The sequence below is a fragment of the Eptesicus fuscus genome, chromosome 6 (genome assembly GCF_027574615.1).
Source record: "Eptesicus fuscus isolate TK198812 chromosome 6, DD_ASM_mEF_20220401, whole genome shotgun sequence".
Taxonomy (NCBI): domain Eukaryota; kingdom Metazoa; phylum Chordata; class Mammalia; order Chiroptera; family Vespertilionidae; genus Eptesicus; species Eptesicus fuscus.
Genome location: NC_072478.1, coordinates 55,321,121 through 55,336,734, shown reverse-complemented (window position 1 = coordinate 55,336,734; position 15,614 = coordinate 55,321,121). Strand labels below are relative to the sequence as shown.

General features: G+C 39.9%; 1 protein-coding gene across 1 annotated transcript in view; it reads right to left on the bottom strand.

Annotated features, from left to right (window-relative positions):
- SLC10A7 (solute carrier family 10 member 7) overlaps positions 1–15,614 on the bottom strand; it is a 196,096-nt gene that overhangs the window by 84,472 nt on the left and 96,010 nt on the right. The window lies entirely within an intron of this gene.

Below are 15,614 nucleotides of genomic sequence, written 5' to 3'. Positions count from 1 at the left end.
AGGGTGACCAGGCTGGCAGCGGGGTTAGTGAGGGCCGACCAAACAACTGAGCAGCAGGCTGCGTGGGGCGAACAGGCCAGCAGCGGGGGCTGTGAAGGGAGACCAGGCTGGCAGAGGGGGGCAGTGAGGGGTGACCAGGCTGGCAGAGGGGGGCAGTGAGGGGTGACCAGGCTGGTGTGGGGGCAGTTGGGGGCGAATAGGCTGGCGGGGGGGCAGTTGGGGGTCACCAGGCCATCAAGGGGGGCAGTTGAGGCGATCAGGCAGGTGAGCAGTTAGAAGCCAGTGGTCCCGGATTGTGAGAGGGATGTCCAACTGCCGGTTTAGGCCTGATCCCCGAGGAGTTCTGGATTGGAGAGGGTGCAGGCTGGACTGAGGAGGACCCCCCCTCCCCGGCACCATGCATGAATTTCATGCACCATGCCTCTAGTTAAAAAATAACAAAACAGCTTCATATTTAAACATCAGATATCAGGGTAAACAGAAGAAAGGTCAAAAAGGAAACTAGGTCATCCTCTTTTGAATATGTTTTTGCTGCTAATACTGACAAGTAAATTCTACGATCCCACATGATGTTCTATGAATACTCACCTTGTGATCCTTATACTACGAGGGCTCTACAACAGACAAATGAGGCTTACTCCTAAGACCTGATTACCAATAGAACACCAAGTGGGTAAAGTTCGAGGCATTATCTTTGTTATTACAGTGAATTATTTATTCTGCAACATAGCTCAGGAATCCTAATATTAACATATTTCACAGCAATCAATCATATTCAATTTTGACTTTCAAATCTTTTTGAAACATCAAATGAAACTGCTAAGCATACAGCTTAATTGTATAGGCTGCTGATGTGGCCAATAATGCCATTAGTGGGCCCAAAAAGCTAAATCAGCAGTACCAAGTCTGAAAACAAAAGGGGCCAGAATTCTGAAGAAAAAGAGTTAAACCCACCAATCTGAACAAGATAAAAAACACTAAAAATAATTTGCAAAACAATTTTCCTCATGCATTTAATAAACATGTGTCAGAATAAACAAAAATCACAGAAGCTGAAAGTAAAAAAAATCAATTAAAATAAAGTCACAGGGCACGGTAGAGAATTATTTCTGGCAGTTATTTGATATAATATGGTTAATATTTCTAGTCAGTCAAATTAACACAATTTTGCCACTGTAGTTTTACAGTCACAAAGGCACACTCCCAAGAGACTTGTTCCAAGAATGGGAGTAAAAAATATTCTTTTAGGCACAGAACAACTTGACCGTTTTCTTCTGAACATAAGTAAGGAAAGAGATGCCATCCTTTAGAAAAAAAACAAAACTTTATTTGCCACACATTCACATGTGGCTCTCTTTCCCCTCCTTGATTTCCCCTTCAAAGTCCTTGGCTGGAAACCAGTCCATTTATATCAACAGATATGCTTTTATTTCTTATCGGTCTGCCTATTCGTATCATGTGTACCCCGCCATGTTATTGATTGGAAGAAGCTCAGGCAAGGCGGTGTCAGCTTATATTCCTAAAGGGAGTCCCCTGAGCAGATTGGTGAGGCACGTAAGGTCAAGTCAGAATTGTGTGTTTCTGTGTTAAAAGTGTAGGGCGCAAAGAGAAGAAGAATGTAGAATTCTGGAGCATGTAATTCCAACATTCAGCCTTTCCTGTCTTCATCTCCCTCTCCTCTTCCCTCCCCATCTCCCCCTTAGAATTCAGAGGTACTTCTCTGGGAAGAAGACTTGGCTCTGTAAAAAAAATATATTCTATATATTTTAAACCATTCTTCTCACTTTACATGCTTTCTTCTTTCTTTCATCTTTATGTATTTTCCCCAATGGTTACTCAAAAAATAGAGAAATCATAAGGCAAATCAAGTCACTAAATCATATGGCCAGAGAAATAAGGTCTTGTAACTCCCTTAAGAGGTTCATTTGGCCTTTTCCTGATGGCTTGTGAAGTAATCTGTATACTTTGAAGAAGGAGAAAATAAAGTTAACCACACTTGCCAGTTTTTATGCTTAGCACCATAAAAATTTCCACAACTGCTTTATTGGAAGAACCTCAAGATCCATTCATCAAATGCTTTCCTGAGACAGAGTATGTGCACAGCACTTTTTCTGGAACTAGGATCTCAAGGATGGATCTAGTGTGTTTGCCCTCAGGGAACTCACAGTTCATTATATGACAGTGTGAGATATGCTGTGACACAACATTAACAACAGGACAGAGCAACATGTCATGGTGCAAAGAGCTTGGGAGTTAGATTGGGGTCCAAATCTGCTTGTTCCACTTATTGGTGATTTTTTTTTAGATGGCACCTATATTCTTGAACTTAATTTTACCCACACATAACAAAGACATCGTATTATTTATCTAACATAGTGACCCTGGGAGATAGTGAATAGATACTAGTTTGCTTTGCTCCTTGTATACAAAGTCGGGAACAATTCGTTTGGTGTAAAGACAGTGAGATGACGGGAGGAGGGGCCAAAGAAAGGGCAAAGCTGAGAGTGGGCTTTGTAGGACAAGTAGGATTTCCATAGAGAAGATGGGAATTAAGGGGTTCTTAGCAAAGGGAGCATCTTAAAGAAAAAATGGAGCTGTAAAAGGAACATGGTTTTAAAAAAAAGCATATGTGTGTTTAGAGGCAGCAGGGCAGAGTGGTTAAGAGTGGGAATTTCGAGGTCAGCTGGGATCATGTTGCTTACTTGGGGTGACCCGGGGTAAATAACTTACCTACTCAGCTCTTTACTCTCCCCATGTTTTGCCCACATAATAACAGTACCTAAGTCACAGAGTGGTATTTCTCATTCTGCCTTTTGACTGCCCAGCAAAACGGTTTAGTGGTACTCTAAAAGCTACATTTTACCTCGAACGGGTGGAAGGTTACCTCCATCAGGCTACCCCCTATCTGCTCCCAGTGCTAAATCTATTTTGGTTCAATGGCTCCTAAACCTGGCTGTGCATCCGAATCCTCCAGGGATCTGACAGAAAACAGAGACTCTGGGTCTACACCTAGAGGTTCTTACTCAACAAGTTTAAGGTGAAGCTCAGAAAGCTTAATTTTTTAGAAAATTTCCACAGCGATCTGATGGACAGCCCATCTGGAGGCTTCCACTGTAGTCCTCTCGGAAGCCAGGTCACCTTTATTGCCCACTGAAGGAAACAGCATCTAGCTTATCTAACAGAACAGAGTCCTTTTCTTTTTAATCTTACAAAAACACTCTGGTTCATTTAAAGAAGGTGTTAATAAAATAATGTCATTTTAATTAGTTACTGAAAAATTTTGCAAGGATGATGACATAAAGGAGCAATGAATGACAGAGACAAGTTAACTTTTTTAAAAAGAAAATACTATTTTTTCAGATTAAATATTATGACATTGCCAAAATTAGTCGTTTCATCATTATTTACTCCATTCTCAGTTACACTTAGCAATGTAAATTATGAAATGAGAAATAAGTAACTCATCCTGGTCTCAACATCATTTCCAGGGAGGTCTAAATCCCGACTTGCCCGAGGCCATGTGCCCTTTCAGTGGGTCTGAAAGAGGATCAATCCGCCACAGCAGACAGCCCTACCTGCTTCACAAAATGACTGTTTATTGTATTAAAATCAGTTAGAGTTTCTTAGTGCACCTAAGGGTTTGTTGATCATTATTTGACAGGAAGTCCTACACAAGAAAATGTTGATTAAAAATACAAATATTCATCCCTAAAGTTATAATATAAAAATAAGTTTATGTGATTTATGAATAAATTCAAGGGCAGGACAAGATACAAGGCCTAGCCAGATAAGCCCAGGGACCAGGTGAAGAAGTACCATATTAAAAGTTTGGGATTTATCCGAAGAGGAAGGAGGAGATACTCAGAAATTTTAATGGTAAATTTACATTAAGAAAGTTTCTATTATAGTAGCTCTCAACTCCAAATACACATTAAAATCACTCAGGTACTTTAAAAAATGTCTAAACTCCCCTACACCAGGGTCCTAATTTAATTGATCTGGAGTGGGGCCCACACATCAGCAATTTTTAAAAAAACCACCCAAGTTCTTTTAACAAAGAGCCAGGATTGAGAACTGCCGCCCAGACTGGAAGCCAGGACACCAGCAAGGCTGTGAAGGACGATGGCTGAACCAGGACCCTGGTGGTGGGGTCAGAGCAATGTGAATACATTTGATAGCTATTCAGTTCTAAAATCAACAGGATGCACTGACTGGTTACCTGTGAAAAGTGAGGGAAATACATGAAGCAAAGATTATCACGAGGTCTCCTCTAGGGAAATGGGCCACTGTGTTGTTATTCATTGGCCTTGAATTGTAATGGACCTGGGTTCGGATCTGAATTCTACATTTTCTATTTTGAGTCTTTGGGCAAATTATATAATCTCTTTGAACCCTACACAAAATGAAGATAATAACACTTCACAGACGTATTGGAGAGTTTATGTGAGATACCATAAATAAAGGACCTAGGACAGTATCGATCACATACTAGGTGCTCAATACATGTTTTCCCTTTCCATCGTATAACACACAGCTACTTCAGGTGTAGCTATTATGAAGATTAAGGTGTGCTCATTTAAATTCCTGAAAGAACTAAATTTGTTTCAATACATAAAATTATTTTAATATAGTATTTAACAAATACTATGATTTCTATCTCTCAGCAGATGCAAGCCATTTAAAAGGATGCCTTGCATGTTGGAAAATAGTGAACTATCATATCTAGAAACACAGATACAATGAGAGGAACCATCTGCTTCTAATATTGTTAAAATATTTCAAAAACAAACAGTAAGGACAGACAGGAGCTTGATAATGAAAGACTGATGTTAAGAAAAGCGAAAAGTGTTCTAGTTTCAATTTAGAAGAAAGGGTTGTTGAATATACCTTGGGGCCTTTGCATCGGCTGCTCCCTTTGCCTGGAATGTTCTTTTCTAGAAATTGTCAAGACCAATTCCTTTGTGGCCCTTAAGCTTTTGTTCCTCTGAAATGAGGCCAACTTGATCACTTACTTAAATCGCAGCCTCCCACCCCTGCCCCAGCACTTCTGGCCCCTTTAACCCATCTAACTCTTCTTTTCTTTATCTTTTTTCTTCTTCTTTTTTTTTTCCCTTAGCACTAACATCTTTTTAACAAACTGTATAACTTATTTTATTTTTTATTGTCTGTCTCTTCCCATTAGGGTGTAAACTCCATGAAGACAGAGGTCTAAGACTGTTTTATTAATTTGTTATTATTATGCCAAGTTACTAGAACAGTGCCTGGCACAAAGCAGGTAGAAATAAGCATCTGCCGAAAAAGGAAATATTTTAAAACTGCAAACAAAATTAAAAATTCACAGGTATATATTGAAGTAAGTAATACAGATTGTAAGTAAGCATGCTATGAATACAAAACCAAGTCATCAAAATTAATTTTTTAAGAAAAGAACAGGTGAAGGGGTTGAAACCAGAAAGACTTGCTCGCTGGCATTAATCAATGCTCTCTCTATTCTTAGAGCATCTGTGCAAGGACTAGAGCAGTGATGGGCAACCTTTTGAGCTTGGTGTTTCAAACTTCGCCAAAAAACTGAGCATAACTCGGGTAGTGTGTTCCTTTGAGGAAAAAACATTATTTCGCGATGTTTATAGTTTAAATAACATAAATGTTTCATCCTCGGCATGCGGCCACCTCAGCGGCCGTGTGTCATCAGAAATGGCACTGACACGCGTGTCAGAGGTTCGCCATCACTGGACTAGAGGAACATAAAGGAGAGTATGTGTTTCAGGGGAAAGGCTGGCTTTGGAAGCAGAACTCTGGGCCTGAGGCATGACCTGGTGATGAGAACAAAGACCAGGACATACAAGTCTGCCACTTTGCTTTTAAGCATGTAGGGATGCTTTCTTATGCCAAAGAAGGGCATACATATCCTTTTCAACAAGAGATCAGGAGTACTCCCTGCCTAACCGCAGAGATTATAATAATTTATGTCTGGGCAAAATATCAACTGTGTTAGTTTTCTTTCTCCCTCCTCTCCCTCTGACCTTCCTTCCCTCCCTTCCTCCTTCTGTCTGTCCGTTTCTCTCTCTGTTTCAGAAAACATGGAAGAATGATGGCGATATTCTGGCCTTTGATAAAAATGTAATTCACAATCCAGCCCAATTTCCTAACCCATGGAACCTGTGACTCCCAGAAGTAAACCACCACGGTCTGGAGGGGCACAGTCCAGAGAGATTACCAGGGCACCCAGGACAGCCTAGGCTGGAACGACTTCATGAATTTCCAGAGAAGAAATTAAATTACAATGTAAAGCTCCACCCACATTATAGAGAACATGAGAAAAGGAAAGGTGTCTTAGTAATTCCATTTTGCATGATATGTTTTTTTTCTAGTCTTAAAGGTTTCCAGGAGATAAGAGTGAAATAAATGGGGTTTAGGCAACTCTAGAGAATACAGATTAAGATAGAGAAAATGCCAAACCAAATAAGCCTAGAGTCATTTAACGAAGCGGTGCCTGTTGATTGATTTACATTTGGCTTTCTAATCAGGTTGCACACAGAGTCCACAGCGCCTAACTTCCCACACTTCACATCCAGCCCGATCCTTGGCAGCGGAAAGCCCAATGGGAAGGCTGATGATGGAAGATCAGATAATCTGCAAAGCAGATAATCTGCTTCTACAATTGAGCATTAGAACAGTCTAGTAGGCCACCTGAGCCCCATAATATATATACCCTTTCTCAGCCCACAAAGAGAGCCTTTCAGGTTATTGAACCAAGCCCAGAGGCATCATGGAGGCTCACAATTAAAAGGCTTTGACCCAACTTCTGACCTTAATGTCCGCTTCCTGTGGAGAGTGTCTGAACTGGCCTAACAAAATTGCAGACTTAGGAATGCTGCCCAAATTACTTTCATTCCACCTTCTAGCTCACAAGAGCATTAGGATCCCATTTGTTCAGCTATCTGCTGGTCCAACAGCTCCAGTTTATATTGGTCTTTGTGACATGGATGGCTAACAATGTACTCAACTATTATCCCTTACTCCTATCAAAAGTGACAATCCTTACTTTAACACATGTATTTGCAGCTTCAGCTCTGTGTTTAACCTATGAGTACAACATGTTTTATTGATGCAGATTTATCAGAAGCTTCAGCAAGATCATCATAAACAAGTCATTGAGAAACAAGACCTCCTATCAAAAAGTTACTGGTTACTGTTAATACTGTAATTGCTGTTGCTGGTAGAATAAATGTATATTCTAAACTAGGACAGCTGGTCTAAAATCAAACAAATATTTTCTCTCATTTAATTGCCTGTGAAACTGCCTAAGTGGCTGAGGAGATCAGAAAAGTGAGAAATAAGCATCTTTGGAAATGAAAACCCCAATCTGGAGAACCTCTTAGTTATAAAAAAATTTTTAAAAATTTGATACTAGCAATTAAGTACTTTGTTCTAAATCAATGTACTTCTCTCTCTCTCTCTCTCTCTCTCTCTCTCTCTCTCTCTCTCTCTCCATATATATGTATATCTTTTTTTATATTCTCTCCAAGGAGCGTGGTAACAAGAGACTGTACTATGCTGAGTATTTCTAGACCTTCTGACCAGTGAGTACTGAAACAGATATATTACTCCTAGCTGAGAGAGGTAAGATTCCTGATTGCTTGAAGAATGGCTCCAGCTCTTGACAAATTATTCAGTTCAGAGTTCATTCAGTGATTCCTACTACATAAATATCTGCTTGCCAAATAACTATCTGTGTGTGTGTGTGTGTGTGTGTGTGTGTGTGTGTGTGTGTGTACAAGACTATGAGTGGGTAAGAAAAAGAGAGCTAATCTTCTGTGTCTTAGAAGTTGGAGCAAAATTTGATATTCACGGGAAGAACACTATTCAAAGGATATAAGTTGCAGGTACAACTATATAACTGGTCAAATGAAATTTTGTCTGAAGCCAAGTACACTGCATTAGTTATATTTTCTCCAGGTCAATCTACAACCCTATCAAAATCAGAAAAACAAAACCTACAACAATAATGAAAAGTAAGAAAAAAAAACCCTCCAGATCTTTGAAGCATATGTGAAAATTTCAGACAAGGCACACAGGAGACCTGAATTAACCCTGTACTCACTAATCAGGTTACAATAGTGTAGCAGGTTTGCAATATTATGTTTACTGCACTTGCCAAAGGATGGTTATGTAATTTCTTGGGAAGTGGAGAATTTTGCTCCATCAAAGTTACTTGCCATTAATATACAAACGATTCTACTAATTATGTTTTATTATTTTTTTAAAAAACCAGACAGATTCTGCTAGCTTTTTTTTTTCTTTCAGTTTCAAAGCATTTCAATTCACAACATATACTTAGTTTCAACTCATCAAATACTTTTTGACTACCTACTATGTACAGGGCACTAAGTTAGTTAGGTATTGCTAAAGGTACAAGTTCGAATTTCATCACAATTCAGAATAAAAGAAATCTGTGAGTCTTTTTAAAACTAATCCATTTAATCTTTTTGTCTAATTATTGCACCAGTATAAACTTGTACCTTTATACTGTTATAGGGCTTTTTCTAGTTTTCTTTTTTTAACATTACTAACACTATATTTAGAAAATAATCATTATACTCACAAAAACATATAATTAGCTAGTACCCTGCTCATCTCAATTCCAAGAATTTCAAAAACTAGATAATTTAGAGGAAGCAGATACAGATCTAAGCATTTATTAAATTTAAACAGTTCCAGAATCCCTGAGGAGTGAGGAAATGCTGGCCTTCGCTTTGGAGAACTTTTCATTTTATGCCAGATGACTCATTTATACTAATTGGAATTTTATCGGCAGGGACAGATCCGGGTTTTGTGGGACCTGGAGCCTATACAATCTGGGGGCTCTACTTTAAGAAAGAAATGCAAAATTAGTCCCAGGGTCTGAGAAGAGGCCCGAGCAAATGAGAGACCCAGAAGCTGAAGTTTCATTAGCTTCTGAGCAAATCTGTCTTTGGGTTTCAGCCATCAATCATGCGCTTTCATTAAGGACATGATGTAAAACAGAGCAACAAGTATCTGAAATTTAAGTTGGGGCGGAAACAGTTCTCTGAAATTTAATTACAGGAGCAACGTGGACTTCTGTGAGGAGCTGCGGCACCCCCCAGAAATCTGCTCTCACATCACCACGCACGGCATCAGGAGGGGGCTCAAGGTTAATCACTCATTTCCCCTTCCAATCTGTCTCCATTACTGTTGTGGGATGCTTCAATTAGTCATTCTCATTCTCTCCAGGGAGAGATGGCAGATAACTCATCCCAAACAGACTTTGCAGTTGGAATCGCTACACCCTGCTAAAGAAAAACCTTCGCTGGAGACAAGCGAGATTCCCTATCACGCACTCTGTACTTGTCAGTGCCACTCTTTCATCAGACAAAGAAGCCATAAGTCTTCGGGGACTAGAGGCCTTCTTTTCCAGTCCCCCCAAGGAGCAAGTTCTGTTTCTACCACACACTCCCCGGCCCAAGACAGCCCTAGGCAATTGTTCTGAAAATTACCCTGTTCCAGAAGCTAACCCCTGAAACAAAGGCCTAGCCCTAGAGTCTAAAATCTGCAAAAGGAGGTGCTAATGACTCTTTTAGAAGCATATATAGTGTCAACAGTTTACAGAAGACCCATAGAAAAATAATGGTATCTAAGGTAGAAGGAGTAATGCCTCCTGTCAGAGGTGGTGTTCAATCTCTCTACACTCACGGGATGAGATGAAGTTCTAATCCAGCAAAAGACTTTGCTGCAAAGGTAGTGCTTTGACCTCTGCAAGAAAACCTAAGTAGCTTGGGTTCTGTTATCATGATATGGAGATTACATACATGTTGCAATGATAGCAACAGGATAAAATAACACCTGTGAGCGGATACAGATTTCTAGTCATTTGGGCATTCCGGTAACTGTTCATTCTCCTGTAGAAATAAATTTGCTCAGGTCCTGTGTGTAGTGGTCTATTTCTGATGGGTCATTCCCTCCTTTGTGCCATCATTGGGTTCACGCTCTCACAGCACTGCTAGTATGTCATATAGCAATTGCATGTTCTCATGACTGGTTCACTCAGTAAACTGTAAACTCCCAGGGTTGGGGGAGGGAGGGGCGGCACTGGGGCTATTTTAGGTTTTGTATCTTTGAGTGGTGAGTAGAGGGCTTACCCATGGCAGGCAGTCAATGCGAAAACGTACTGAAGGAGAGGCATGGAATGTGTAATATTAAATGGTGAGATCTATGTATTTTAAAAATTGACTTTGAATTGTGCTCTTCGATTACATGTGAATGGCAGGGAGCCCAATATCTCAGGAATTAACATGGCATATTGAAAAGCAAATAATAAAGCTACTTTATTAAGAGTTGGAACAAAATATGTTCTCAATGGAACCAAACAGCCCTAAGTATGGAGCGATTTTTAATATATAGTAATGTATCCTTCCAGAAAAAAAATTGCAAAACCAAGAGATTAAAAATATTCCCAATGTGTTTAAAATGGTATCATTTATTTCAAAGTTCTTATAAGATGTCATCTTATGTCCTCACTTTCGTTTTCATAACCTTGCTATTTCTGCACATGAGAAAAATACAAAACTCAGTCTTGACTTATGAAACTCTCCTCTATTTTGAACCCTGAATATCTCAAGACAAAATTTTATCAGTATTGGGGTGCGGGGGTGAAGAGAAAGAATAAATCTAATCAATATTAATGAAAGTTTCCTTGGTACCTTCTGACCAGCTCTTGGCACCACCGCCCCCTGGCACGGCCCCCACCCTTGCTTTGTGCACGCAGACCTCTGAAATAGCGGACTGCCCAGCGTGCCTCCGTATCTGCCTTGCTCTGCTCCCTCATCACACAGTGTAAGTGAGCATTTGTGAGTGTTTTAGTGACTACTTCAGGTTGTGCCTACAATCCCGAATCCAGAAGGGGATGGAAGCCCCTAGACAAGATTAATTCGTTCAAGCTGGTTCTAGGAGTCTGACTGCCTCTATCACAATAATAGTAAATATTTGCATCATGATTATTTTGATCCAGATGTTGCTCCAAGTGCTTTGAATATTAAAAAGCAAATACCCATTTCTCTCAACTCCTTAGAAGTTACTGTCCCCCTTTATAGTTGGGAAACCTGAGGCTTAGAAAGGATAACAACCGACTGCTAATGTCACTGAGATCTGATCTCAGTCTGGCTCCAAAATCTGCACTCTTTACAAAGAACGAGGATGACACTGATGCTACTGATGACAACAGCAAAGTAGTATAGCTCATCCTAAGGGAGCACTTTCTGGAGCCAGGCATGTTCTAAGTAGTTCATGTGTGTTCTCTCATTGTTTGAATTTAATTTCTGTAACTCCTAATAGAATGAACATCTTTTTATTTATTGGCTATTTTTATATTCTCCTGTAGATTTCTAGTCAGATGTTTTGCCCATTTTTTTAACTAGATAAGTTTGTTCTTTGTTAACTAGGAGTTTCTCACGTATTTTTATTTTTCCCCTCAACTTAAAAATTTTTTTTCAAACCTCCAGAAAAGTTGCCAAGAATAGTATAATGAGCACCCATACACCCTTCACCTATATTCACTAATTACCAATTGCTAACACCTTGCCACCTCTCTCCACCCTCCACCCTCCAAATTCTCTGTTACGTGCAGATTTCATGATGTTGTGACACTTCGCATCTAAATAATTCAGTATGTATGAGTCCTCTTCTACCTTCTGCTATCATGGCCCTCACCGATCCTTTCTCCAGCATAATAACTTCTCACCACTTCCTGCACTGTGCATTTACTGCTTCCTTTCCTTGGAGTGGGCTTCCACTATGGTCCACATGTCCAAACCTTATCCACGCTTCAAGGCCCAACTCAGGTGTTCTGTGAACCATGAAGCCTTCCCTTCTCAATTCTCCTTATCTGCACCTCGTTTTCCATCACATAGTGCTTTCCTCCTGGCACCGGTTGTTTATATGTGAGACACATGCATAATTAAGGGGCTTTTGCTCTTAGGGGTGCTGGTGATGGCCTAGGTAATTTTAGATCTGCTTTCATAATTGGCAATTCTGCCCAAGTCCCTCAGGTGGGGAACCTGTGACTTCTCTATTAAACACTGTATGTTACTGTGGGAAAAGCTTGGGCCAGGAGTCCAGTGTCAGCGCCTTTGTTTTCAAACAGGGATCTGGCCCCCAGCGCTCACAGGTCTGACCGTCAGTGGGCCCACCACAGCCTTTCTGGCTGATCAGGACTGTGGAACCTGAAATAACTGAGCTATCATTTCAGTTCCCTTAAAGTCAGATGCCTAAGTAACTGTTAGGCTTTGCTCTTTAAATGAAAACAGGGGAAAAAAGTTAGTGCTTAGAATAATTTAATCAACATTCATTTCCATGAACTGCATAAACATTCTCCCAAACCACTGCTGTGTTTTAGTTTGAATATACACTCTTACGGAGTCTGCTAACCCTTTCAAAGCAGCGAGTAGTGCCAACATAAGCAGTAGACGAACCCCTTCCCCTCAGAAAGAACTTCAGACTCTATGGTCCCATCTTAGTGTCTTCATGGCCAAGGTTGGGAATCAGCTTCTGATATAACGGCGTGGGGGGGGGGGGGGGGGCGGCGGGGGCGGGGAGGTGGCTATTGTTCAGATACGAACCCCAGTTTGGAATTAGGAGGCCTGGTGGGTTAGCCTCCTGGCTGCGAGACCCTGGGAAAATCACTTACTTAGCAGCTATGCCCCTCAGCGTCCTGAGTCTCAGCTATAAAATGCAGGTGACCATTTCTCCACAGGCAGCTATGAGAACTTGCCAGGTAATGGATGTGAAAGCACTTAGCACACTTACCTACCTTAATAAATGCAATAAATGTTAGTTGAATGCAACTTATGGGAACTCAAAACATATTCTTTAGGGATTATGATAATGAAAAGTAATAGTATATGACATTACTAAAATGCGAATGTTTGAACTGTAATCTTTTAGTAGTAAAATCTGTTGAAGACATCCTAGACTCTGCTGTTTGAAAGATTACTTTTAGTCATATTTTATATACCTTACCCAAAGGACTCAATCAACAAATGTGTACATTCGTTGACTGAATAAATGAGTACATAACTGAAAATGAGATTTTTTTTTTTGTTACAAACATGCCGGTTCACAAGAAACTGTGTTGAAATTGGCAATGGCAATTTTAGTGTTTTATGGTTTCAATTACTGGTTGTAGTACTCCTAAAGCTAATAGTTATTAAGGCTTAAAGTACGCTAGTCATTGGGGAGTTGTGGGGAAAGATACAGAATATGTAAAAGATAGCTATTTAAATCAGAATCCTAGGACTGGGAAGGTTCTGAGCAGGAGTGAAGAAAACATGAACTATTTCCCTTCCTACTTCACTAGTTACGTTACTTGTAAGTTATTGAAATTTGCTGAGTTTCAAATTACCTGCATTGCAAGTACTTTAAAAAAATATATTTTTTTTTACTGATTTCAGAGAGGAAGGGAGAGGGAGAGATAGAAACATCAATCATGAGAGTGAATCACTGATCGGCTGCCTCCTACATGCCTGCCCCACACTGGGGATTGAGCCCGCAATCTGGGCATGTGCCCTGTCTGGGAATTGAACCGTGATTTCCTGGCACACAGGTCTATGCTCAACCACTGAGCCATGCAAGTACTTTTTGCTTAAATTCTAACCTCAGATTTAGCAGACAAACAGACAGAAAATTCAAAATGGAAATGAAGGCTTAATAATGATAGAGAATATGGAAGCAAGAAGGGCTTTAGGAGAAACTAATGCTCAGAGCAACTTGAAAGGGAAAAAGAAATAGACAAACAAACCTCAATCTATTTTACGTAAATGGAGAGATATTCTGAAGCTAGAACAGGCATGATCATCCTGCTAGTGAAATGTTGATGTGTTATGTAACTGCAATTTCTAATTGTTTACAAAATGATGACACATACATAATATGTCAACTTGACTTATAAAGTAAATGTCTGCTTCCTCAACAAAGGACATGCCAACCGTATACTCATGCCCTTAGTACAATAAGTTGTAATTATCTCTCTTTTAGCTTTATTAATAAAGTATATTTTATATTAAATTATACCAGAGCTTTTAAATATTGCTCCCTGCCCCCAAGTTTGAACACTGCAAATGTGTTAAGAGGAAAACAATGTCAGATAGCCATTTGTGACTGTGCAAATCAATGTCTCCAAAAAGAGCAGTCTGGACTATAGGTTATTCTTGTTACCAAAAAGAAAAACAGCCTGTGTGACCATCACCAAGGAAAAAAAGCATAAAGTCAAAACACTGCTAAAAGCCAACAGAACTGTTGAACTTTCTGACCTAATTTGAGTTGAGAAGTGTCCCTAGCCCCTCAGTTCAAGTCCACGCAGATATGTGGGGCCGTAGAGCTGGGTTCCATTGAGCAGCTGGTCCGCTGTTAAGGACTGAGCTACACAAAAGGCAGGTGGAGTCCCCTCTTCTGAAAGTCAATATGTCTTCTCTAAGGTCCCCAAACATCCGAACTCTAATAAGCAATTGTCATTAAAAGCTCTCATTATGTGGAGTAAGTGTAATTAGAGTGTCTTGCCCTCACGGGGTGAACTGCACTGAGAAGGCTGGAAGGGTTCATAAATTAGTGCCAAGTCACTGTCCCTCTATCTACCAGACAATCTGCTGTGAGGGAGAAAAATTGTATTTGTACACATTACGGCTAAAGCCCACCGGCCCCTACCAAATTAGCCTAAACACTAACTGTGGTTATTTGAGGGACTCCCTATTTCATTATGTGCCTCAGAAATAAAGGAGATAAAGTTTGCTGCCATCAATAACCCTGAATATATCTGCTGAATCCCGCAGATTCCAAGACATTAATAATTCAAAATCTTGTGGGAATTTTGTCATGGTGGAGATACGACTTGTCTGCAGACGGAGCTTGGGGGGTGCTCAGTATGATCTATTCTTGTATATATACATAACTGCTGCATTCATCATGACACAGAGAACAGCACAGGATTCTCTTGTATCTCTACAATTCCTGAAATTTTGGAATCTATGTTATAAAGTCGTTAATGCATAACGCAATATGTTTCCAATTTCACATGAAGAGCAATCATCTTGCTATGTCATTATACTTTATAGATTAAAGGCATTGGTAAATATATTTTCTCTCCCTCATCTCTTATACATATATGCCTTAACTCAAAAAACATTACATTCAGACTGAATGGTCAGAGGCAGTAAATAGGAAAGAAAAACATGTTGGGCTCTCTTGCTATTGGGAGACAACATAAGAGTGTATGTGTGTGTACATATGTGTGCACACATACACACATGTGTGAATATTTATGTATGTACATACACATGTACATATACACAAATACATACATTCATAGTGTGTTTATACATTTGTGTATGCATACATATTTGTACATACTAACACATATACACATTCATTCACATACTTATGATACCAGATTTACTGGCGGAATTGACAATGTCAGTTATGTCACTGACTCTTTTCCCAGGACCAATACCCAAGAAGTGATACTAGCAAAAATATCCACCAATATCTTCTCTAAAATGTCCCTTTAGAGATGAGCCAGACCCTCAATTCTTGGTGAAAGATTCTGA